The 26513-nt window shown below is 34.1% G+C and overlaps 1 pseudogene; it reads right to left on the bottom strand.

The window, feature by feature from the left end:
• Positions 1–2257: 2257 nt before the first annotated feature.
• LOC125839154 (TMV resistance protein N-like) lies at positions 2258–26303 on the bottom strand (annotated as a pseudogene).
• Between the last annotated feature and the right edge of the window lie 210 nt (positions 26304–26513).

Below are 26513 nucleotides of genomic sequence, written 5' to 3'. Positions count from 1 at the left end.
AAAAATACTCCCTCCGTTTAAAAAAGAATGACCTCCTTTCCTTTTTAGTCTGTTTAAAAAAGAATGACCTTTTTCTTTTTTTGGTAATATTTTAATTTCAGCTTTCCACGTGGCATGTTTAAGGCCACAACATTAAAGGGCAATTTTGTACATTTGACATAACTTTAATTTAGGACCACAAGATTCAAAAGTCTTCTTTATTTTCTTAAACTCCGTACCAAGTCAAACCAGGTCATTCTTTGTGAAATGGAGAGAGTAGTAAATAAGGTTCACTTTGTCAATCATCAAAACTACATACATACTATCCCATTTTTCAACAATTTCTCTCGTCTTGCTGATGACAAACAATGCAAAATTATTTCATTCATGCCACATATCGTCATGCACCACTCATGTACAATGTAACCAACTTTCCCCTTTTGGTGTCATTCAAAAGAAGATAGGTAATTAGCATGACGAAATACAAATAAGTAGTGTAATTTTAACTAAATTTATGATCGCTCAGAAAATACTAACCAGATACACCACAGTAGTGTGGGAAGACAACAACACCATCTGATAAAGTATTTTGTTCAGGGCAATCTATTCATCAAACATCTATGCGCGAGGGAAAACATTTTTTGTAACAACCCATTTCAGTCGTTATGGGGAGGCCAATGGTGAAAGAATTGGGCTATAAAACCTTTTCCATAGTGACTTAAAAATTCTAGGCTAGGACGGAATCTGAGTGAGGCAAGGTATAGGGCAATTCGGGAATAGGCGGGGTGGTAGATCTAAGCTTGGATTGTGTTTCCTAGTAGCTAAGACATTAAGGAATCCATAGGGACATTAAGGAATCAATAGGGCCTTTCAGAACCAAATTGGGGTGAGTAAAACTATTGGTATCGAACTTGACGTGAAGAGGTTAGCTTAGAATGTCAAGATTCGAATGTGTGTTTCCAAATAGGGGCTTGAAGAAGGATTTACGAGTCTTTGTCTCCGTACAAGACACTACACCGGGTGTTGCTTCGCTATAGCGGGTGGGCCGCTATGGCGATGCTGGTATAGCGGGGTTAGTCGGAGTTTTATGCAACAATGTCCCAAAAACCTCTTATTTTTTGCAACTTCGTTCTTGGAACCGAGAAGGGCAATTTAGGACTGTTTATTTCCATTTTCCCATCAATCTCTAATATCGCTTAAACTACTCTTCAAAACTTATCAAAAGAGTAAGCGGTCGTCTCAATAAAAATACCCAACAAAGAGTTGGGGTTGAATTCCACAGTTCTATCAAAAACTTAGAATGTATAGTCATATTTGTAGTAATAAGAACAAGTTGGTGGATGATTCCACCAAATTTACAAAAAAGGTTTGGTTATCAATAGTCACCATTAAACTAGAATTTCAGAAAATCAAATAAGTACTAACAAGTAATCTAGGGGTGCGGGGATTGGGAATCGATATCACATAGGGGTAATTGTGTTGCTCTATAGTGATGAACATTCATGGATAGGCTGGGTCATCATTAATGACACTAATCTTCTTTCGATCTCATAGCATCAGTTCATAGAATCTCCTTTCGGTGTCATCTATGTGCAATACTAAACAACTCAATACCTTACTCTATTCTCTCTTACGAGTCTAAGAATTCATTTTTTTCCTTCTTATTCATCCTTGTGATTATCAAATTCTTCAAGATTCATTACATAGAATACTTCAGCACCCAATCACGCACTAATAGAGCTTGCATATCTTTAAGTTGTGAATGCAATTATGTTATCCAATGCTTAGAGTTGTGCAAATGTGTAATGTTACATACTATGGGTGTGTTTGGTATGAAGGAAAATGTTTTCCTAGAAAATGTTTTCCTAGAAAATGTTTTCTTGAATAATAAGTGGATTTCTAACTTAGTTTCTCATTTTTGGTTGGTGAGTAGAAAATATTTTCTGGAAAATATTTTTTAATGTTTGGTTGATGAATGAAAAATATTTTTTATTTTTTGGCTTGAGACTAAAATATACTCTAATTTATGATCCGAATCAACCCCAATAATTGATCTAGTACCCAACCCCTACACCCAAACTAGGACAATACCCCGATAACCGTTCCAATTTCTAAACATTAAAGCGAACCAAACATGAGAAAATTGGAAAACCGTACCAAAGACACCCTATATCTTTGCAGCTCGATGACCCCTTTTCTGGTGACACATCCACAACTCCAACGTATCATATAAGAATAAAAGGATTGTTTAATATACATACAGAGTGCCAAGTATTATTTGAAGGAATGATGGTACATATTAAGTTGAGAAGTATGCCACTTTTGACAGCGACAGGGGATTGACACTCAAATATGACACAGAAATGCCAAAGAAGTTTAGATTCCTATTGACCAATTTGAACAAAGGAAATACTAACAAATAATCTCATTTGCAAACTCTAATTCTAAATCCCTATTATGTCGCACAACTGTTTGATAAAAAAATCAAACAGTGTGTGTACATTTGACAGTAGACATCAATAGAGACTACATTTGGATTCCCTTTAGTCCGCTTGCTAAAAGTTCCAACGCCTTCTTTCACCCATCCACTTTTGGCAAAGGTTTCTTGCTTTGAGCAAATTCATCTGCAATTGGTCAGCGAAAGAAAAACTGTGGATTCATTTCATTATTAAACTAGGTATTCTAGTCCAAAAGAAATTATGAACGAGGACGAACCTCAACTTCACCATGGATCAGTCACTATCTACACAGCAAAGACAAAGAAGTTTAGATACATGTCTGATTAATGATGGCTCGACACAAGGTGGAGGGAGAATCAAACTCACTGTTGATATGTACAACATACATTGATGAGCTCCTGCCAATAGGGGGAAAGAATAAGAAGAAATAATTTATATATAAAGAGAGAACACAATTTCATGAGGTGTATACGTACATTAAATCTAAAATCCCGGGCTTGACGTTTTTGAAGATACTGGCACTTCTTGTGACCTTTGTTTCTTATAAGAGCAACTCGTCTCTTTCATATCTGATCCTCATTATCCCAATGTGAAGCTCAGATTCATCTTTATACAACAATCGAAGTCCAAAAAGCTTCATTTCTCCAAAAAAAAAAACTAATAATCTCATATTCATTTGGTGTTTTACCATTCTCATTAGACGCATCCCATAAGCAGGCAATAGGTACCAAGAAAAAATGTATCTTAGATTCTTGAAGACACTCTAAATGGTTAGATAAGGCAAGTTTTTGGGGCATCGACAACTTCCCATCAACACATAAAGGAATCAACTGAGCTCTGATGTCAATTAATTTGCCAGAGTAACATACAACAAATCCCAAGAAGTTATCCGATACATACCAATTCTCAGGCAAATTGACTGATCGATACCCTTGTATCCATTCCTTGATGGTGGAACCAACTTGGGATATTATTCGCGCAACTCGTAAACACTCTTAGTGACAAGGAATGTGAATCAGAGATGTCATTCTGCAATGATGAGATATTCTGAAACAACGAATTGCAAATCAAATGATTACTCCAATCTGCACGTATTGTATCTAATTGCTGTGGAAATTCTGGAAGCTGTGTAAGCCTCTTGCAATCTGATAAGTCCAAGTTTTAAAGAGCACCAAGCTGGGCTATCCTTTGAGGCAAATGCTCAAAATTATTTCCACTGAGATCCAACACTTTCAAAGAGGATAAGCATCCAATGTCTTCGACAAGTCCTCCATCTATAAAATTGCAGTGAGAGAGATCCAAAGTCTCCAAGTTTTGCATCCCCATGAAACCTGGCAACTCTTTGAGCCTCTTGCAATATGATAAGTCCAAGTATTGAAGAGGACCAAGTTGGACTATGCTTCGAGGAAAATGCTCAAAATTATTACCACTGAGATTCAACATTTCCAAAGAGGATAAGGATCCAACGTCTTCTGGAAGTCCTCCATCTATTAAATTGCAGTTACTAAGATCCAGATGCTTCAATGAGAATAACCCTTCATTCACCCGAGGGAACACAAATTACACTCTAGCTTCTGATTTTTGCTTTGCAAAAGTCAGCATTTTTAGCTTGTTCAACCGGACAATAGAAGACGGAGGTTGTGAGATTAGAGTAAAGTTGGCATCAAGCTTCTTCAATTTTTCTATATCACCTAGCACTTCTGGCAAACTTTCAAGTTTTGAGCACGCCCACAAATTTAGCTTCACCAAACCTTTGAACTTACAAATGCTGCTTGGAAGAGAAACAAGGTTTTGCATAGAACTCATCTTTTGCTCTGTAAGTCGACAAGTGCGTTGCTCATCAATAATAGATGATGGTATTTCCCTTAGTCCAGAGCAGCTCATCTTGATCTCTAACTATGGCTTCATTCTTCCGAGGATTTCTGGAAATTTTTGTAAACTAGAGCAATATCGTAGATCCAGAAATCTAAGAGGTTCCACATTAACACATGGAAAACTCTTAAGACATTCACAATGATACAAATTTAACCAAATGAGTTTTCTTAAACATCCAAGGAACGTGTAACCTCTTCAAGATTACTACAGTTCGACAGATCCAAATACTCCAAATTTGGCATTCCCGTGAAATCTGGTGTTTGCATCAGCCTTTCGGAGTAGCTGAGATTTAGCTTTCGCAGAGACGGCAAATGCTGCTAGTCAGAACACAGAAAGAATGAGAATGCTGTCTAGGATAAACAAATGACTTTTGTGTTTAGTTTCTTCCCTTACACGAAAAATGAGTAACACCATTCAGATTATGAGAGTCTAACACAATATTTTGTGTGAAATTATCAATTGTTTTAATTTATTTTAAATCAAAATTACATGTTGAGAAACTAAATAAAAGTGTAATAAGAAACGTAAAAGGTCAACAATATCCTTAACGCATTAGAAATAAATCCAAAATATCTCACTCTCATTGAATCAAATTTAAGGTTCAATATTAGTTAAAGAAAGATGTCGCTAAAGAGAAATACTTTATGCAATTAATTTTGTATTTCTAATTTCAAGTACTACAATTTTTGACAAGTTCTTTAGAGTCAAATTGAAAAGTTATTCATGTTGTGATAGAACGAAGTTATAATTGAGATAGTACCAACTATTTTCATCTTTTAAATAAAAAGTAAAAGATGAAGACTAAAAATTGAATAGTAATGCATTGTTTAGGCTACTTACAGTATTGTTGACCATCACTTTTTCGATATCTTCAACATCCGATAGTCTGCTTTGCTCTCCTGAATCTTTTTGCAATTCTAACCACATATCTACCCATATCTTGAATTAAGTCATGCATTTTAATCATATTATTTTTGGAGACGAACACGAGAGATTTGTCAATTAGGACATTCAATCCGTGCTCCGCTCCAAAATCACAACTCTCAAGGATTTGCATGACTAGTTTTTTTTCTTCCCTCTTAAGAGAAATGCTATATCTAAAAATAAATTTTGCTCTTCAAGCTCTAACCCATCATAACTTACTTTGAACTTTTTAACAATTTCTAAACTAGAGTTTTTCTTTATTTGATCTACCGTGCTTGTCCATTGAGTTAGGCATTTTTTATACAACAAAGAACCCCATACCTTGAGGGCTAAAGGAAGGCCTTTAGCGTGATTTACTACCTCTAATGAGAACTTCTTAAAATGCTCATCTGGAACTTCATTTTTAAAAGCATGCTTATTGAACAATTGCATAGCTTCATGATCAGGTAGTGTAGGCAATTCATATATTGCATGATCGTTATCTATCAAATGTCTACTTCTAGTTGTTACAATAACTCTGTTGCCATTACCAAACCAACCAAGATCACCTGCTAAATACTCCAAATGATCACCATGATCTATGTCATCAAGCAGAATCAGCACCTTCATAGAACAAAGTCTGCCCGAAATCATGCACTTCCCATCATACTTATTATTGATGTAATCTTCTTGTTTTCTTAACAGTTGAGAAATAAGGGTATCTTGTAATTAAAGAATGCAGTTGATTATTTCTTGCATTTTCTTTAACATCCGCAAGAAAACAAGCAACTTTAAATTGATAAGATAGAGTATCAAAGATGGCTTTTTCTATTGTCGTTTTATCGACTCCACCTATTCCCCAGATCCCTACAATCCGAACATCATTGATTTCTATTTGAAGTCGGGATTTTAGTTTCTCTAAATGAGCATTTGTTCCCACTACTCTTGTGAAAAAAGATAAAGAATGAACACTTGCAAAATTTAGAAGAGATGTGGTCGACGATCTGCTGAATTTGCTTTGATTCAATCCTACATAAATAAGAAGATTGATTGTGGACCATGTGAGGAAGTCAAGTATTAGTGAGTATTTCATACTTTTAATGTTCAGGGGCATATTAAATAACTACATACTGTTAATTTTTTTCATTAAAAGCAATTATATGTTTTAAACTCACCTACCACGGATATCAAATCATTTTAGATCTGCGGCAGTAGTTAGGGCAGTTCTCCATCCTTTCACCTTCTGCATCCCCTCAACATCATCCATATACTCTAATTCATGTCTACAAAATGCTTCTGTGAAGCTCCCACTTTGTTTTCGAACATCTGATGGATCCACATCATAGAAGATCGGTATGACTGTTTGTCCATTTTCTTTCTCCTTGCATTCCATGATCTTCACTAGTTCATTCAAGCACCACCTAGAAGTAGCATAATTCTTTGAGAAATCGATTACAGCAACTTGAGACTCTTCAATAGCTTTCATGAGTTCTTCTGAGATGGAATCGCCATTCCCTATCCTTTTATCATCTAGAAAGGTGAATATTCCCCTGTTTTTCAAACCCGCATACAAGTGACTAGTAAAATTTCTCTGGGTATCTTTGCCTCTAAAACATAGAAACACAACGTACTTCCATCGAGGACGATACTGTGAATTACTCGCAAAGGAGGAAGAAGATTCCTTGGATTAAATTGTACGTCTGAAAAAAAAGCACAAATCGTCATAGATCTCCTCTACTATTATTTAGAATTATTAGGATTTTCTTCCAAGTTTAATTAATAAAAGCAATTAGGAAATTTCTTCAAAAAAAGAGAGCATAAAGTGAATCAGATGGCCCTCTCCTTAAACTAATGGTAAATTATGTTAATGACTTTCTTTGTCACCGAAAGCAGACAACTTTACTTCAAAAAATACTATGGGTCCTAGTGAAAACAAAGAATCAATGATTTTATGTTTAAAAAAAAATAGTGTGTCATATAAATTGGAACAGGGCGAAAGTATTACTCCTCGATTTCATGTATTTTTCATAAACATTCCCTAGCAACACATTGTGTAATTTACTCAAACTCTATAAAATATATATTAATGACTGTGGTGCCTAGCCAAGTTTTCCCTCACCTCGACTAATTCTACGGAATATCTGTTAACTCCCACCAGTAATAGGTACTAGACAACTCTGTGCATTAAGGTTAGGACAAATGAGATGAATCACCAAGTATTTTTTATGTCTCCATAGAGTTTTAAACTTGAAATCTTAGGATTCTCATTCACTTCATTGATAATTAGGCCATACCCGAGTGCTCAAACTCTATGAAATATTCATCCCCAAATTCATGAATTTACTCCATATGAGACTCATTCTTACATTATGCACATAATAAAGTAGAAAAAAGAAAGCACCAATTAATTTGGTGGGACTGGTAAGTGACGTGGACATCTAATTTTGCCACGTGTCATGGTGTTTGAAATTCGGTTATGTTTGTTATTAATACATAGTGGCATTTTGGGTTGGGTTGTGCATCAGTCGGTTCAGTTCAGTTTTATGTATTATTGATTCGATTTTTGATTTTTAAATATGCTAAATCAATAAGACATTTTTTATCGATTTTGATCCTTAATGGTTCAATTTTCGACTTAACTAACAAGAAAATGCTTATAAAACAAATATAACTTCTCGAACAGTTTGACATGATACGACAATAATATAACTTTAAAGAACGCTCATAAAATAGAAAGAATAATAACTAACATATATAGAAAGAACTATACAAGTTCAACACAAAGATAAATTACGAGGAATACGGTTTTTATTTTAAATTTTGACGTTTTATATAATGTAAAATTGTGAATTCATAGTCACTATACTTCAGTGTGAAAGGCTAAAGGACAAATGCAGTAACAATTAAGGTATTTGAGTTATATTTAACAAATTGTGATGATCTACTCCACTATTAATTAGAATTATTAGGATTTCCTTCCAACTTTAATATTCCTTATAAAAAAAATGTGAATCAGATGACTCTCTCCTTAAACTAATTGTAAATTATGTTAATGGCTTTCTTTATCACCAAAAGTAGACAACTTGACTTCACAAAACACTATATATGGGTCCTAGTGAATAAAAAGAATCAATTTTTTTTTTGAAATGAAGAATCAACAATAATTGTAGTTAATTAAAAAAGAAAGAAGAGAAAGATGTTAACAAAAATGAAAGTATGTCCTATAAATTGGAGCAAAATAAGAGTATTACTCCTCAATGTCATGTATTTTTCATAAACATTCCCTATGAACATTTCCATGACTGTAGTGTCAAGGTCAGCTTTCGCACATCTCAACTAATGTCACAGAAATCTGCCACCTCTCACCAATAACAACAACCACATAATTCTGTCCACCAAGGCTAGAACAAATTGAAGAATCACCTATTGTTTTCTAATGTTTCCTCTGAGTTTTGAATATGAAACCTCAGGGTTCACAATCATTTTATTGACCACTAATTCATATATAGTGCGGTCAAACTCTATAAAATATGCATCCCCAAATTCATGAATTAACTCATTCTTACATTATGCACAATATCAAGTAGAAAAAAAGAAAGCACCAACCTATAAAGAATGTTGTGGCGTTAGTTGCTCCGGTTCACCGGGGCTAGAAGCTCCTTGCCAGAGCAGTGAAGTATTTAATTGGAATTGATTTTAGGAGAAAGGTAAAAAATGTCCTTAAACTATGTGAAAGGAACAAAAATACATTCGTTTGTAGTTTGGTCCAAAAATGCCCTTACCGTCAATACTTTGGTCTAAAAATGCCGTTATTGTTATTTAATGGGTAAAAAAATGTTCATTTTCCAAATAAATATATTATTTATTTTATTTTTAACAGATTCTTTTTTCTAATAATATTTTTTTTTAAATTAGCAGATGTTTATCTTACTTCAATTCAGAAAAAAATAAAAAACGAAATTTTTTCTTATTTTTTTATAATTATTTTTATCGTAATATAAATATAAATTAATGATGGATATATTATGATATTTTATATATGACATATATTATATGTGAAAAGGGTACATGAAATTATTCTATTTTAATTGATAAGATGAAATTAAGAAGAAAAAAATATTTCCTACATTTTTATTTGTTAAAGTGATTTTAAAAGAAAGAGAACAAGAGCATGGTTCTTTAATAATATTTTAATCAGGGAGATGTGTTTAAAAGGAAAAAAAAACTAGGGAAAAAGGACAAATATACCCCCAAACTTTTGAAAATGGTATGTAAATACCCTTCGTCATACTTTTCGTCTATTAATTAGAGTCCTTGCCGTCCAATAACTAGTGCACATTTGCCCCTCCCACAAGTGGAACACTCATTTTGTACACGTGGCGCAATCCTACGCCTAAACCCGGATTGACAAATTATTTAACCCAAATTTCAAATACCCACCCATAACGTATTTAACCCACCTGATTTACCCACAAATAAACTATTTAAAAACTTAAAGGAACATTAAATTCAGTTTTGAACTTTATGTCATGCCCCGAGCTACACCCTGGGTGGGACTGACACTTGAGAACCATTGCTGGGCCCAAGCGAAACCTTGGCCTAGCTTAACTCATAGAAGCAGACTAAAGCATTAACACAAGGATTCAAATGCACTTTAAAAACAACTGCCTCAAATAAACTTAGAACATTGAAGGATAAATATTCAAATTAGCCAAAATGGCTACTTAAGTCTTATATCAAAACATCTGAAATACAAGACTAAAGAACTCATAACTAACTGTCTATGAAGCCTCTAGAAACTAAGAGGGATGTCAGGACAAGACCCCATCCTAATAACTGACTATTCAAAACAATAGAAAAAGGGAATCCTCCGGAAGCAAGAAGGCTCACCAACTTACTCTGAGTTCTCAACTAGATCAACGAGGCGCTGGATGTTGATCCTAGTTACCTGTGTGTGCATAATAAAATGATGCAGGCCAAATGACATTAGTACATTGAATGTACGAGCATGCGAGGGGAAAACTAAACATAACATAAGCTTGAAAGAAATCTGAAAAGAACACTTACCTTGGCTTTACTCAATTCATGAATACTCAACTCAAATGCAAGGTGAAAACAACAATAATGGTGCAGTTTATACAAAGCATTTAAAACAATAGGTGATAACTCAATATATTAAAGATATGCAATAGAAACTCAGTTTACTAATATAATAAAGTAATATAATATTGTGGGAGTTTCTCTAATCGACAACCACCACTATGAGCCTAAGTGATGATACAACGTCTCACCCACGCTGCCAGAACTGTCCTATACCTTGTCGTGATATAGAACGCCTCAACTAAGTGCATCCACTAGTCTATGCTAAAAAGCACTAAGGTGTCATCTAAAAAGTATGACCATTTCTACCCATGATAGCTACATGGTTTATGGAGACTTGAGTTATTATGAACACGTTGCCATATCGGTGCTCAATATTACTCCCAAAATATACTCAGCTTATATGTTTGTAAAAACAACTCTTTCTGGGATTTGAGATAATTACTCAAAAACTAGCTTGAAAGCTCTCTTGAAAGTCGGTGTTTCCTTTCTTATTTAAATGTGAAAACATTTTAACTCTTGGGAATACTTAGTTCCCTTATAATCTTTTGAAGAAGTGAACTTAAATCTTTACCCTTTTCTCAACTCAAAACTCAAGTCTTAAAACAAAGTTAAAACGTTTGTGAAAGATTTTGGAAAGCTCTTTAAACTCATCTTGACTTGACTCTTAACTTTCCTTGAATTGAAGTATGGATTCAAGGCTCATGATCTCATGTTTATGGATGATTTCATGATGTTTAGACGTACCTTAGAGTGTAGAAATCAACTATAAAACTTAGGTACGCTTCTAGGGAACTAGTACAGAAAGAAGTGGGAAAAGGTGGAAGAACTGGAATCCCTGGTGCTCTGAGAGGCGCGGGGCGCCAGCTTTGAAACTTCAGACAGTGGCTTGGGGAGCTCTGGCTGGCGAGGCGCCCCAGAGATCAAACTTTAGAAACTCCTTTGGGGTGCTCTAGTTGGCGCGGCGCCCCAGAGGCCAAATTTCAAAAACTCCTTTAGGGAGCTCTGAGAGGCGCGACGCCCCAGCCCCCTCGCCAGAAAATCCCGAATTTTCTTCTTCGTTTTTCAACTCTAAACCCTCTAATTTCACTTGGTTATTTTTCCAAACACTTAGAATCGACTATATCCTCAATATATGTAAGATTCTAACCAAAAACACACCTAAGCTCATGAATTAAACTCAAGAAACTTCAACAACAAGAACCCATAAGAACTTAAATGAATTTCATCAAGAACTCATAATCTTATCTTTCAAAAGAATACAATTATGCTGAATTGAATCATGATTGGCGCTTGGGTGAACTAATCCAACTATATGTGATCTCACATACCTCATAGGGATCACTCTTTGATGAAATCCACAAGCAATTCTTCAAGAACTTGACGATTTCCTTGCTTTTCTTCTCCTTTCTCCTCTTTTTTTCCCTTCTCTCAAAGCCCTTGTCACACTCCTTTTCACGCACGGCAGAGGGTTTTTCCAATTTAAGCAACAATATTGATTAGTGATTATTTTAATTGTTTCAGAGTCGCCACTTGGAATTGAGTTATGGTGTTCCAAGTCACCTTTTGTTTAATCCCTAATCAAAAGGAAATGACTCTTTATTTGGTCTGCGAACTAGAAATTCGGGTAAGGAATTTTGTTGACCGAGGGGAAGGTATTAGGCATCCCTCGAGTCTCGTGGTTCAAGCACGGTCGCTCTTATTAACATATACTTATTTTAAGTATCTTTTGGATATATTTTATAGGCCAGAATTTGTTCGCATTTTTTATTTGTGGAACTTTTATTTGGTCTCGACCTAGATACGTAACCGTATTCTTAGTCTTCACATTTAGAGACATAACTGTCTTCTTTTATCACACTTAATAATCTTATCCCTTTATTTTTATATAAGTCTCCACTCTAAATCAATGAAAGTTAATTATATTATTGGACAAGGTGCGTCACCGCATCCTCGAGTTTATTTTAATGTTTCAAAAAAAGATGTGTAACCACATTCTTAATTGAAACAAATATTTTTTAAAGTACCTAAATGTTTGTTTTAACATTAAAAGAAAATATTTATTTCTTATAAAGAAAAATAAAATAAAATAAAATACTAAACTTCTAGAATAAAATTTTGGATCATTTCCATATCTTTTTTTATTATTATTATTCTTAAAGTTGATGTCAAAACTAAGCATACACGTTCGCATACAACAAAACTATACCGAATTGTTAAAAATAAATCTCATTTTTTGATTGATAAAATAAAACAACAATAACTTTTTTACTTATTTTTAGCCTAACAATTTCTACTTTATCAATATTATCTAAATGAAGACAAGAACAATGCCATGACCTTTCATTTTTAAGAGGTCACAACTTAACAAATAAAAAATAAATAAAGAGAAAATAATCATCGATTAAAGCTACATTCATTCATTAAACAAAAAATATAACACTTGATTCATTCTTCATTTCAATCAAATTATGAATAAAATAAAAAATAAAAGAAAACTTATCATATAGTTACATCAAATTCCATAAATAAATTAAAAATTTAAGGCAAAGTTATACCTCAAATGAAAAAAATAAGTACCGCAAAACCTTGATCGAAGCTCGATTAAAACAGTCACGAATCTTTTGTAGATTGTATGTAATGGTATATGTGTTGGTGAGTTATGGAAGGAAAAATAATATAAAAATAAAGTGACTTTTTTTCTCTTCTTTTCTGTCCGTTTTGTGTGTGTTGCTTTTCTTTGCTGATTTCTTTTTTTTTTTTTGGTTTCTCTACGTTTCTGTACATATATTGGGTTTGTGTGTGTCGCTATGTTGTGTTAAGGAGTAGTATGTATAGGGGTGCGATGGAGTAGAGGTATATGTACGTGTGTGTGGATGTGTTGGGGTTGTGGGGTTATGTGGGATTGTGGGGTGAGTGAATGGGGTGAGTGAATGGGATGAGGAAACGTACAAGTGGGTATGAGATAGGTAGTTCTGTTTAGATTTTTATTTTTTTAATAATTAATATATATCATATAATATAATATAATTAAGAAATATCAGCTTATTTATTAAACTAAAATAAAAATAAAACATATATTTTTGTTATTTTCAAATATTTTCAAAATAAACTTACTAAAATACGATGAAAAATATAAAATATTTAGTGTAGATATATAATAAATATTTAAGGAATAAAAATGGTGTAAAACTTAAGTTCGATAAAAAAATACGTGTCTACAGTTTGCCTCTCTTTGACTGAAAAAACGAAGAGTTTTCAGACAAAGAAGTAGATAACGTGACAAATTTTGACCGGACTTGTATTTGAAGGAAAAATATTTGTGACTGAGTCTTGGTTTTGGACATCCTACATATCCCGGGTTATAAAGGAATCAGGTCATGTGTAGTTCAAGGAGATGAGGTGATGAGTTGAAAGTTAAGTGAGGTTCCATCGAGGCTCTAGGTCGCGACTCCTATCCTTACATAAAAAAAATGAAAACTAATAGTCAAAAGAAAAATCAAAGTACAAACTCATATCTGTGCAGCTTCTCTTGAGTCTTCACTTGTGTCTTGACTTTTAGATATCACCTTGATTTTTGGGTGAGTATCTTGATCTTGAATTGAATTGAGGCTTAACTTGCCACTTAGAGTGAGCTTTTGTCATGTTCTTAAATGCTTGCTTGTTTTGTTGATCAGTAGCTGAATAGAAATAGATGTCAGTAAGTCAGAATGCTACATGCATTGAAAAAGCTGATTTTAGCTATCATGGGAATTGATCATTCTGGAAAGAGTTGAAACTTTGTTTTTGAATTTCAAATCCATGTTTCGCTTGAAGAAACCTGAAAACCATCACAAACAAAAGAAATAAACAAAAAATTTTGCCCCAGTTTTCACTGAAATTTTTTTGTGAGTTATTAGCAAATGTAAATTAAAAAATAAATAAAAAATAAATAAAAAATAAATAAATAAAAAAAATAAAAATAAAAATAGATAAACCCAGACTAGGAAGTGTTATCCTAGTAGAAAATAAAAAATAACGGTTTCAGACTAGGAAGTGTTTATCCTAGGAGAAAAATAAAAAATAACGATCTCAGACTAGAAAGTGTTTATCCTAGGAGAAAATAACTAAATCTCATTATGTAGGAGGGTCCTGATAATCCCATTTTCTAGGAGGGTCTTGCTAATCCCATTATGTAGGAGTGTCCTGCTAATCTAAATCTCATTATGTAGGAGAGTCCTGCTAATCTAAATCCAATTATGTAGGAGGGTCCTGCTAATCCCATTGTCCAGGAGGGTCCTACTAATCCCATTATGTAGGAGGGTCCTGCTAATCCCATTATGAGGAGGGTCCTGCTAATCCCATTGTAAGGAGGGTCCTGCTAATCTAAGTCTCATTATGAGGAGGGTCCTGCTAATCCCATTATGAGGAGGGTCCTGCTAATCCCATTATTAGGAAGGTCCTGCTATATAGAATCATCAAATGGAACATCACAACATTTCTTTTTTATCCCAGTTTGCACCAGAAAAGTTTTGTGAGTAATTAGTAATGGTAAGCTTCAAAATAATAAATGTCTCAAACTAAAAAGTGTATATATCCCCATAGAAAGAAAAAAATAATGTTCAGAAGCATTTATTCTAAAAGAGAACGGAAAAAAAGTAAACGTCTCAGACTAGGAAGTGATTATCCTAGTAGAAAAAAAATGTGATCCATGAATTTTCTTTTCTTGCAATGATTTTCAAATTTGAGGTTTCAAGATAACCTTTATGTCAGCAACAACACTTTACTTGTTTGGAAAAAAAAGTGAGTTTTTTTTTTGGTGGTGATCGATTTGTGGCATTGACTTTGAAGATGATTGCTCTTGTTATTGCAATGTTCAACCATATCAGCTGGGGCAGACTATAACTGTGGTGTCTAGCCAAGTTTTTCCTCACCTCGACTAATTTTACGGAATACCTGTCAACTCCCACCTGTAATAGCTACTAGACAACTCTGTGCATTAAGGCTAGGACAGATGAGAAGAATCACCAAATATTTTTTATGTCTCTATTAAATTTTAAACTTGAAATCTTAGAATTTTCATTCACTTCATTGATAATTAGGCCATACCCAAATGCTCAACCTCAATAAAATATTCATCCCCAAATTCATGAATTTACTCCATATGAGACTCATTCTTACATTATGCACATAATCAAGTAGAAAAAAGAAAACACCAATTAATTTGGTGGGGCTGGTAAGTGACGTGGACATCTAATTTCCCCACGTGTCCTGGTGTTCGAAAATGGGTATGTTTGTTGATAATACATAGTGGCATTTTGGGTAGGGTTGTGCATCAATCGGCTTGGTTCAGTTTTATGTATTATTAGTTTGATTTTGACTTTTTAAATATGCTAAATGAATAACCAAATTAAATCAAAACGATATTTTTTTATCGATTTTGATCCTTAACGATTCGGTTTTCGACTTAACTAACAAGAAAATGCTTATAAAACAAATATAACTTTTCCAATAATTTGACACAATAAGACAATAATATAACTTTAAAGAACACTCATAAGAATAATAACTAACATATATAGAAAGAACTATACAAGTTCAACACAAAGAGAAATTACGAGGAATATAGTTTTTATTTTAAATTTTGACGTTTTGTATAATATAAAATTGTGAACTCATAGTCACTATACTTAAGTGTGAAAGGCTAAAGGACAAATACAGTAACTATTAAGGTATTTGAGTTATATTTAACAAATTGTGATGATCTACTCCACTATTAATTAGAATTATTAGGATTTTCTTCCAACTTAGAAAATTCCTTTAAAAAAAGTGAATCAGATGACCCTCTCCTTGAACTAATTGTAAATTATGTTAATGGCTTTCTTTATCACCAAAAGTAGACAACTTGACTTCAAAAAACACTATATATGGGTCCTAGTGAATAAAAAGAAATCGAATTTTTTTTTATGAAAAGAAGAATCAACAATAACTGTAGTTAATTTAAAAAGAAAGAAGCGAAAGATGTTAACAAAAAGGAAAGTATTGTCCTATAAATTGGAGCAAAATGAGAGTATTACTCCTCAATTTCATGTACTTTTCATAAACATTTCCTATCAACACATTGAGTAATTTACTCAAAAATAAAATAAAAAATATATATATATTAATGACCGTAGTGTCAAGGTTAGCTTTCCAACATCTCGATGATTAATATATATATATATATATATATATATATATATATATATATATATATATATTAATGACCGTAGTGTTAAGGTTAGCTTTCGCACATCTCGATGATCAATGTCACAGATACCTGCCACCTCTCACCAATAACAACTATCACGTAATTCTGTCTATCAAGGCTAGGACAAATAGAAGAATCACCTAGTGTTTTCTAATGTTTTCTCCGAATTTTGAATCTGAAACCTCAAGATTCTCAAACACATTATTGACCACTAAATCATACATTGTGTGGTCAAACTCTATAAAATATGCATCCCCAAATTAATGAATTTACTCATTCTTACATTATGCACAATATCAAGTAGAAAAAAAGAAAGCACCAACCTAAAAAGAATGTTGTGGCAGTAGTTGCTCCGGTTCACCGGAGCTAGAAGCTCCTTGCCGGAGCAGTGAAGTATTTAATCGGAATTGATTTTAATTTGGTGGGATTGGTAAGTGTGCCGTGGACCTCTAATTACGCCACGTGTCCAATCTTGGTGTTTGAAAATCCGTTATGTTTGTCGTTTTGGGTCACGACAGCGGTTAGATGAGTCCAATCATTACACAAAAATGATTTTTAACGAAAATAATTTAATTGCTGCTAAATATGTATTTTTTAGAGATAATTAATACTATTTGTAAATGTCCATAAAATCTATAGTGATATTGGATCTAATAACAATAAACTAATGTTGATAAAGACTTTAGCGCTTTTAATAATATGCATATTTATTTACGCTAAAAACTATTTTTGTAGTACTGAACATTTAGCAAATGACAATGCTAAGTTATAATTTATGAAAGGTTGATGGCATATTTGAGTTTTTTAAATTATGTAAAATGTTAATTCATGAGTTAATGATCAAAACACGCCTTATGTCTTTCATTTTTTTTCGTAAATTTCACACCTCAATTCTCAATTGTTTCTTTTACTCACATGAGTTATCATCAGCATACCTTAAAACTAACTAGACCAATTATCAATTGTTTCTTTATTTGAACTATCACTACCTACTCAAATAGGTAATTTTGGTATACTTTAATAGGTAGATGATGATAGTTTAAATAGGAAAAAAAAAGAACAATTAAAGTAAAGTGTGAAACTCTCTCTTACACGCACAAAAAGTACGTGTTTTTAAAATGTGTAATGCTATATGGCCAGGAAATTTGGCCAGAAATTTAAAAAGTCTATAATATCCTTTTTATTATTTTAAAATAAACTGATTTTTTTCTATTTTCTAATTAAAAAGCATTAAAGTTAAAAAGGTAAAAATGTTCAAAAAAATAAAATAACATAGTGTGAAATATGTTATTTTACCATTCTAGCCAAATTTTGACCAAATATTTTTGACCAAAAGGATTTTTCCTTTTAAAATTTATCAATAAAATTTTGTCAAGTTCCTATTTGAAGGAGGTAGGAAATTCCTTCAATGAAAACCAAAACTCCACGATGGACAACTAAAAGTTGACTTCAAAAAACACTACGGGTTCCCTTGTTACGATATACTATTAATCACGTGTTTTGATATAGTATTATTTATAAATAATTATTTATTTATTTATTCAATTTAATAAAGTATTACATTGAATAAATCAACTTTTCATATATGTGTCCTCAATATAGTAGATGATTTAGTATATATATATATATATATAGTGTTTAAGCTTATACACAGAAAATTAAATCACCGATTCTTATAAATTAAAAGTTATAGTTCACAATCGTAGATGGAAATTTGGACAAATCATCAAAATGATTGTAGCTCGAGATTAAATGTAATTTATCTTGATTATGAAAATGGTATAGTTCTAATTTCTCGTGCTAGTGCATTTTGTATATATTGAACGGGATTGAGTAAAGATAGATGTTTTAGGCTGACTGATAAAAACATATTCTCTAAACTGTTAAATGTACTTATATTCTTAATTTTGATATAACGATAATGATTTGTATATATTAATTATCATTTTAATTTATTAAAATGTGAGATTTTGAGATGGATCAATATGTCTGGTAGATTGGATGACAATAATATATATTGATGAGATAATTAGTTAGTTGATGGAATCCATGTCTCGATTCAGAGATTGATGATACACCTTTTTATGAGAAGCTTATAAATTTTCATGTGTAACCCGGTTGGTAGATTTATGAATCTATCACATGAAATAAGTTAAGTATTGCTCTAAAGAAAATTTATCATTGAATTAAATTTGTCAATAATTTAATTTATTGATTAGTATCTATTTAACATGGGAATTACATAAGTGTTTAATGGGGAATTTTGAAATATAAATAGAGGGGTGCAATTACGAGTTTCTAGTGGAATCATTTGTAATTTATTATGGTAAGATTAATTCAAATTAATTTTTGAAATCATTTCCATAATAGGAAGCCTCAATAATTAATTATGTGGTGCCTCCAGTGCTCATATTTAACTAGAACTCAGAAACCTATTTTTTAGGGAAAAGAAAAAAAGGAGCGTGTTTTTTTAGAAGAAACATGTGTTTCTTTTTCTTGAAGGAAAATGACTCCTTATTGGACTGGGAAAAAATCTCTATAAGCAGGATCTTCTAACCGAGAAAGACAATCAGTTTTGTACACCCAAAAAATATCTAAATATCCTTATCATCTAAATATGTAACAAGAATCTACATAATTATATACTTTACTATAAATATCTAATTATCTAGAACATCTAGATGTTTCTTGAGTATAAATATCAAAGATATTTACTTTATAAAATTTTAGAAAGTTCTACTAAATATCTAAGATATTTTTTGTACCTCTAAAAAATCAACTTTAATTTTTCACAATTGTTTCCGTTTAAATCTATCAAATATTATTTGATAAATATTTTATGGATTAAGAATTGACAAACTTCAAGGATCAAAACTGCTGAATGCAAGTATTTAAAACCTACCATCAAACATAAGGGATCATTTATTCATTTTCCCATTTCATAACTGCCTAAAGCACACCATTAGATGGATACTTTTAAGTGGCTTAAGTGAATGGGTTCTGGCAAGATGACATTTAAACTGCAGTAACTGGAGCCCCCTATGACGGACGGGTACCAGACACTAGATGGAAATAAAAATTGCAGATTGATCATCGGCAGTGTATTCACAAACTACTTCTACCACGTAGATTTGCCGATAACCACACTTCTTCAGTACATCTTGATAGTGACAGATAATAGTAAAAAGATTGTACATTCCCAATTTGAAACGATCACATCACATCTAACCATGAATTGGTGCAAACAGTTTTTAGATGAAAGAGCTTCTAAGTTACATTTGGTATAACAATCTAAGACACAATATTTTCCAGACCTTAACTCCTGTTCACAAGCTGCTTCCACCATGTAACATTTTACAGTATATATCAAGGGAGATCGACTACGCTTCTTCAATAGAGCTTGATGGTATTTGATCTTGAAGCGTTGGAGCTACATTCGATTCCTAGGCTTCTTTCATCCACCCATTCATAATATGTAATCTCTTTGTCAGAAAATGGAAAATGTGATTATATTTCGAAATGAAATTTAAAATGATCAACGGATTATTGCATACCCAAGTTCTTTCACGAATCTCTTTCTCAGGCAGAGGAAATAGGTGCCCTTTCATAGACGCTGTCACTGGTTCTCTTCTCAGTTTACACTCCCGAATCTGACTCAAACCCAAAAGCTAGTTTAAGAGGGGAGGATTGTCCAAGTACCAGTCAATTATCCAACCAATGTCGGACTCTAACACATTGCAAAAGTAATCCAAAACCAGAGTAAAAACTTGTTAGAACCACTTACTTTATCAATTCAATGACAATATGAGAGTAGATTGTACGATTTAAAAAATAGAGTATTCCTATTCCAAAAGGAATGATCACAACATCAGATTTAATTATTACTTAGTACAAACAGTCTTGAGAGCAAAGAGTTAAGTAACTTCTCCGCTTAACTATCTAGCACTCAATGTCTTTGCAAGAAATTTGAACATAAATTTTGTCATTTATCTGATGTAATACACAACTAGATAGACAAAGACTCCGTTTCTTTCTTTTTTTCACCTTTTTCCGTAAAGCATAAATGAATACAGATGGAGCACCAAAAATACATCTTTCCTCATGAATCAAACAACAAAGTCAAAATCTGAAACTTGGTAATGAAAAATAATATTCCCAAGGCTTCGCGAGTCTACAAATGGAAGAATGAGTTTTTTTTGCATATCCAAGTTCTTTTGCGAGTCCCTTTCTCAGAAAACATGTTCCCTTCATAGGTAGCACCCCCAAAGTACCATCTTCTTCCAAAGTAATCCAAAATCAGAACAAAACTTGTTAGAGCCGCTTAAAATAAAGCAACAAACAGTAGGATAGTCACATATTCCTAATCTGAAACGATCACAACATCCAATCATGAACTAGTGCATTAAGGGTGTGTTTGGTATGAAGGAAAATGTTTTCCTAGAAAATGTTTTCTTGGAAAACAAGTTGATTTTTGACTTATTTTCTCATGTTTGGTTGGTGAGTAGAAAATATTTTCCGAAAAAGATTTTTAGTGTTTGATTTATGAATGAAAAATGTTTTTGAAAAATTTCTTTTATTTTTACTAGAGTAGAAAATAATTGTTGAAATTGAAAATATTTTTTAAAAACAAACTTAATTTTTTTTGGGGTGGAGGCTGGTATGGGGTGGATGGGGGTGGGGTCGAGGGTAGGGGTGAAAAATTGAAATTTTAAAGTTAAAAATATTTTTTAAAAACAAACTTAAATTTTTTTGGGGGGTGGGGGGCTGGTAGGGGGTGGGGGGGTCGAGGGTAGGGGTGGAAAAAAAATGAAATTTTGAAGTCAAAAATATTTTTTAAAAACAAACTTAATTTTTTTTTTGGGGGGTGGGGGCTGGTAGGGCGGGGTGGGGGGGTTCGAGGGTAGGGGGTGAAAAAATGAAATTTTGAAGTCGAAAATAATTTTTAAAAACAAACTTAAATTTTTTTTGGGGAGTTGGGTGGGGGGGGGGGTAGGGGGTGGGTGGGGGCTAGGGTAGGGGGGTCGAGGGTAAGGGTGAAAAAATGAAATAATGTTTTTTAAAAACAAACTTAAATTCTTTTCCTTTTGAAGAGGGTGGGATAGGGGGCTGGGGGGGGGGGGGGAGGCGAGGGTAGGAGGTGGGGGGTGTAAAAAAATAAAAAAATTGAAATTAGATTTTAAAAACAACTTTTAATATTTTTTTGGGAAGGGTGGTGGTAGGGGGTAGGGGTGAGGGTGGGGTAAAAATATTGAATTTAAAAACAAACTTTAAATTTTATTTTTTTGGGGGGTGGTTGGGGGGGCTGGTTTGAGGGAAGGGACCAAATAAATTGATTTTTTCAACAATTTTTTTTTAATTGGAAGTTGGAAGAGAGTTTTGGAAAATGTTTTCCTTAAGTTTTGAAGGGAAGTCATTTTCCTTAAATTTGAGGAAAATGAGTTGATTTGGAAAACATTTTTCAAAACATTTAACTCAACCAAACATGAGAAAATTGGAAAACATTTTCCGAAAAATGTTTTCCTTCATACCAAACACACCCTAAGTGGAGAATCAAACTCACTGCTGAAATGTACATCACCTATTGATGAGCTCCTGCCAATACGAGAAAGAATGAAAAGAAATAATTTATATATCAAGACAGAACATAATTTCATACCAACTCGGGAAAAAAACAAATCACGACGTATATACCTATATTTAATCTAAAATACTGGGCTATTGTCGGAAAGATCTGCAACGTTTTTGAAGAGACTAACACTTCTACTAATAAGATCTTTGTTTCTTAGAAGAGGAGCTACTGGCCTCTTCATGATGTTCATATCTACTCCTTATCCCATTGCAAAGCTCAGATTCATCTTTACTCAACAAACGAACTCCAAATTTCTTCTTTACTTCAAAAAATTAAATTAATAATCTGATAATCATGTGGTGTTTTCCATTTGCATTAGATGCATCCTTCAAGCAAGCAAGAGGTACAAAGAAAAAATGAATAGCAAATATTAGAACATAAAATGAATGATTGGATAAGACAAGTTTCTGGGTCATCAACAACATCCCAGCATCACATAAGGGAATCAAATTAGCTGTGATGACAATTAAGTTTCCAAAGTAACAAAAACAAATCCCAAGAAATTATCTGATATGTACCAATTCTCAGGCAAGTTGACACTTGACTGATACACTTGCAACCATCCCCTGATGGTGGAACTGGCACGACCTGACTTCCCGAGTCATGATGACACCTACTATAACTCTCCAGTAGGTAAGCCAACACCTACCTAGAACAATAAGTAGTGAGTACAAGGGTAGAACTAAACATAAACAATACTAAGAATAAGAAAAGACAGAACTGGAAAGCAAACTAAAACCTATATACAAAGGAAACCCTCCAAGAACCTAGAAGTCATGAGTACATAGATGTCTAATAAGATAAATACAAGTCCCAAAAGTGGACCACAACAAGCCATCTCAAAGGCAAACGATAAGCTAACATATGTACAGAAGGAGACATGTTGATCCAAGACGCCAAGTGCTCACCCTTGTCTCCGATATCCATAAGTTGTAAAAGAAGGCACGAACAATCACTGCTAGTACCTGGTACTAAGACTCGCATCACAAAAAGATGCAGAGTGTAACATATGTACCAAAACAAGGTACTCAGTAGGCATCATAGGCCGACCAAGTAAGAAAGGTAAAAAAAATCTGAAAAGATAGAATCTAGACACAAACAAAGGTCAAAGCGGATATCAAAAGAAGGCACACGAGCATACCAGAAGTAAATCTAAGTAACCCAAAACTAAATCTAACTGACCCCATAAGCCCAGAAGGTACACTCGTGCACAAGTTTAAATAAAAGCCCAAATATACCCCCATAAGCCCGACAGGTACACAAAATAGCTAAGTCTACAACAAAGAAGAGAAATTCAGATCTGAATCCAAGAACATTAGTCGGGATCCCAACACAAGTAACTAAGAACCAATCAACTCTCAACCCAGCTAGCAAGAGTGAAAATCAACCCAACCAGTCAACTCCCAGCCCAGCTAGCAAGAGTGACAATCAGCCTAGGCCGCCCAGCCATAAAGTCCACTCCATGGGCGTAAGCCGCCTAACTACAAGAGTGACTCGGGGGCGTATCAACTCTGTAGAGGATCTCAGATATCAAGGCCACCTAGTTAACCAGTCCACCCTAGGGCGTAAACCACCCAACTAGCAAAAGTGACTCGGGGGTGTATCGACTCCGAAGAGGATCTCAAGTAGGCTCCACACCACTATGGATTGGCGTCCACTCCCAAAGGTATCACAAAAGGCTCCAAGCATGAATTACTCCAATCTCGAGAAATCACACAACCATCGGTAATGTATCAGAGTCGCAGAAGTAGGGAGAGAAGATAGAAGGGCCAACAACCTGCGCAAATGCCTAAACTAAGGCCCATACTGATCAGACCAAAGTCTTATATTCTTGTCTACAAGGACCTAGTCCGTCCGAGCAGCGTCAGAGACATACCAAAATCACAAGGTTCACAAGTTTAAGGCAAACATTCATATCCTATTCTAAGGCCAAACATGCTTCAAGAAATATGTAGTAAAATAAGTAAATCACATAGCATACGACAACACACGGACAACCCCAGTTTATCATGGTACTACCATCAGAATAGTAGTAAGCGACCCTAAATCATGGTTTCTAAAAGAAAAGCAGGAATAACTAGGTACCCCCCTCCTCCCCAATTCACACTAATCATCATGAATTCACACATTCATGCTCAATCTAATTAGAAAGGAAGTCGTAGCCTCCTTGTAGGCTGACCGCACACAATCCAAATCACAAGAACAGAGCTTTTACCTTTTGAATGGACTCTGAATGCTACCACACTATCAAAAATAGGATTAGAATGTCAATATAGTCATGACCAAAATCACCCAAAATGGAGATGAACCAATTTTAAAGCTAAATGGGAATCGTGGGATCCATGCTAGAAATTCCAGAATTGACTCCATCAAAAGGTCCTAAACTATGCCTTGAACTTGTGTTCCAAACTAGAAAACAATTCGCAACCTAAATCAATGGAAACAACAACACACAAATTAAAGGAATAAGGGCAATAGCTTACCAGAGAAATTCACCTCAAACGGAGTGTCAGCAACACGATCCATTCACTCCACCACGTAGCCCTGATAATTACGAGTGTGTGAGACTTTGAATCATCAAAATTAGAGATCGGACGGAGGAGAAATCTTAAAAATACCAAAAGGTGCAAAGGCTTGTACAGACCATGGCTTAAATAAAAGGTCAGGTCAGTCGGCCGCTCACAACCATGACATCCCACGTCCAGGGCGCCAGCCAATCGCAGCAGCGAGGCTAGGCGCGTGAACGTGAGGCCTCAGCAACTGACAACAAAGGGCTAGGGCCTCCAAACTTTAACAGGGTGCCTGGGATTCATCCAGAACCCTATGCGTGCAAGTAAACTATGCTACCCCATTCCGAAATAGCATTCCGGACACAACGAAACCATCAAAATTCCCATCCGAGGTTGTTTTGATAAAAAGTGGGTCCCACACACAATTTATGTTTTAAGCCAAAATCCACGAGGGGCCTCAAAATTAGCTTGGAAGCCTCGGGACCTAAACGATGGGTCATTGTAGACCAAGCTCAACATTCCGAGCTAATTGTGTTGATGAAATTCTCATCCGAGCTTGTTTACCAAAAAATTTGACTAAAGTCAAACCTAGGCTTCAATTTGAAAGTTAAAACGCCTATATGCACATGCTCGCACTGAAAGCCTCGAAAGTTGTGTCGACTATTTTACTAGCCTAAAATTACTCTTCTAGAGATGATGGATTTTTTAGAATTGGATTATGAGGTCATCTTTTTGAACTTCAGATAAAAAATGACCGTTCAAGGTTCAAAATCTCCCAAAACACTAAAACTCACATTAAAACTAAACGAATGACCAGGTGACCGGACCGTCAGTCCCAGCAAGTCATAAATGAATAGGTTCACTACAGAAAAACTCTAAACGACAAACATGAGACACAAACAGAAAAATGACCTGTAGGTCATTACAGAAACCAACTTGAGATATTTACGCCATAGGTAGATGATGAGATATTCTGAAACAACACATTATCGATCTAATCATTGCTCCCCAATCGATACTTATTGTATGTAATTGATGTGGAAATTCTGGCAGCTATATAAGCTTCTTGCAATCTGATAAGTCCAACGATCCAAGGGCACTAAATTGGATATGCTATGAGGCAAATGCTCAAAATTGTTTCCTTTGAGATCCAACATTTTCAAAGAGGATAAGGATCCAATATCTTCTGGAAGTCCTCCATCTATTAAAATTTAGTCACTGAGATCCAAAAATTTTAATGAGAATAGCCTTTCATTCACCTGAGGGAACACAAAGTACACTCTATCTTTAGATTTTTCTTTCGCAAAAGTCAATAATTTAAGCTTGTTCAATCGGGCGATGGAAAAAGGAGGTCGTGAGATTAGAGTACAACTGACATCAAGATACTCCAAGTTTTCTGCATCACCTATCTCTTCTAGAAAGCTTTGACATTTTGAACACCCTAACACAAATAGCTTGACCAAGTCTTTGAATTTACAAAGGCTACTTGGAAGAGATACAAGGTTATTTATGCCACACAAATCTAGTTCTGTAAGATCATATGAGTATTGCTGAATAAAAGATGATGGTATTTCTCTTAGCCCAGGGAGTTCCAACATAATCTCTAACTCCGGCTTCATTATTCCGAGGATTTCTTGAATTTTTTCTAAACTAGACCAGCAGTATCAAGATTCATAGATTCAAGAGATACCTCTTAAGGCTTTCACTATAATACAAATCTAACTCAATGAGTTTTCTAGGAACATCCCAGGGAATGGTGAACCTCTTCAAGACTTGTACATTTTATAGATCCAAATACTCCAAACTTGGCATCCCCTGAAATTTGGTGT

Source organism: Solanum verrucosum, unplaced genomic scaffold (genome assembly GCF_900185275.1).
Source record: "Solanum verrucosum unplaced genomic scaffold, falcon-dt-bn FXZP01000164.1, whole genome shotgun sequence".
Taxonomy (NCBI): Eukaryota; Viridiplantae; Streptophyta; class Magnoliopsida; order Solanales; family Solanaceae; genus Solanum; species Solanum verrucosum.
This window is presented reverse-complemented; position numbering and strand designations above follow the sequence as displayed.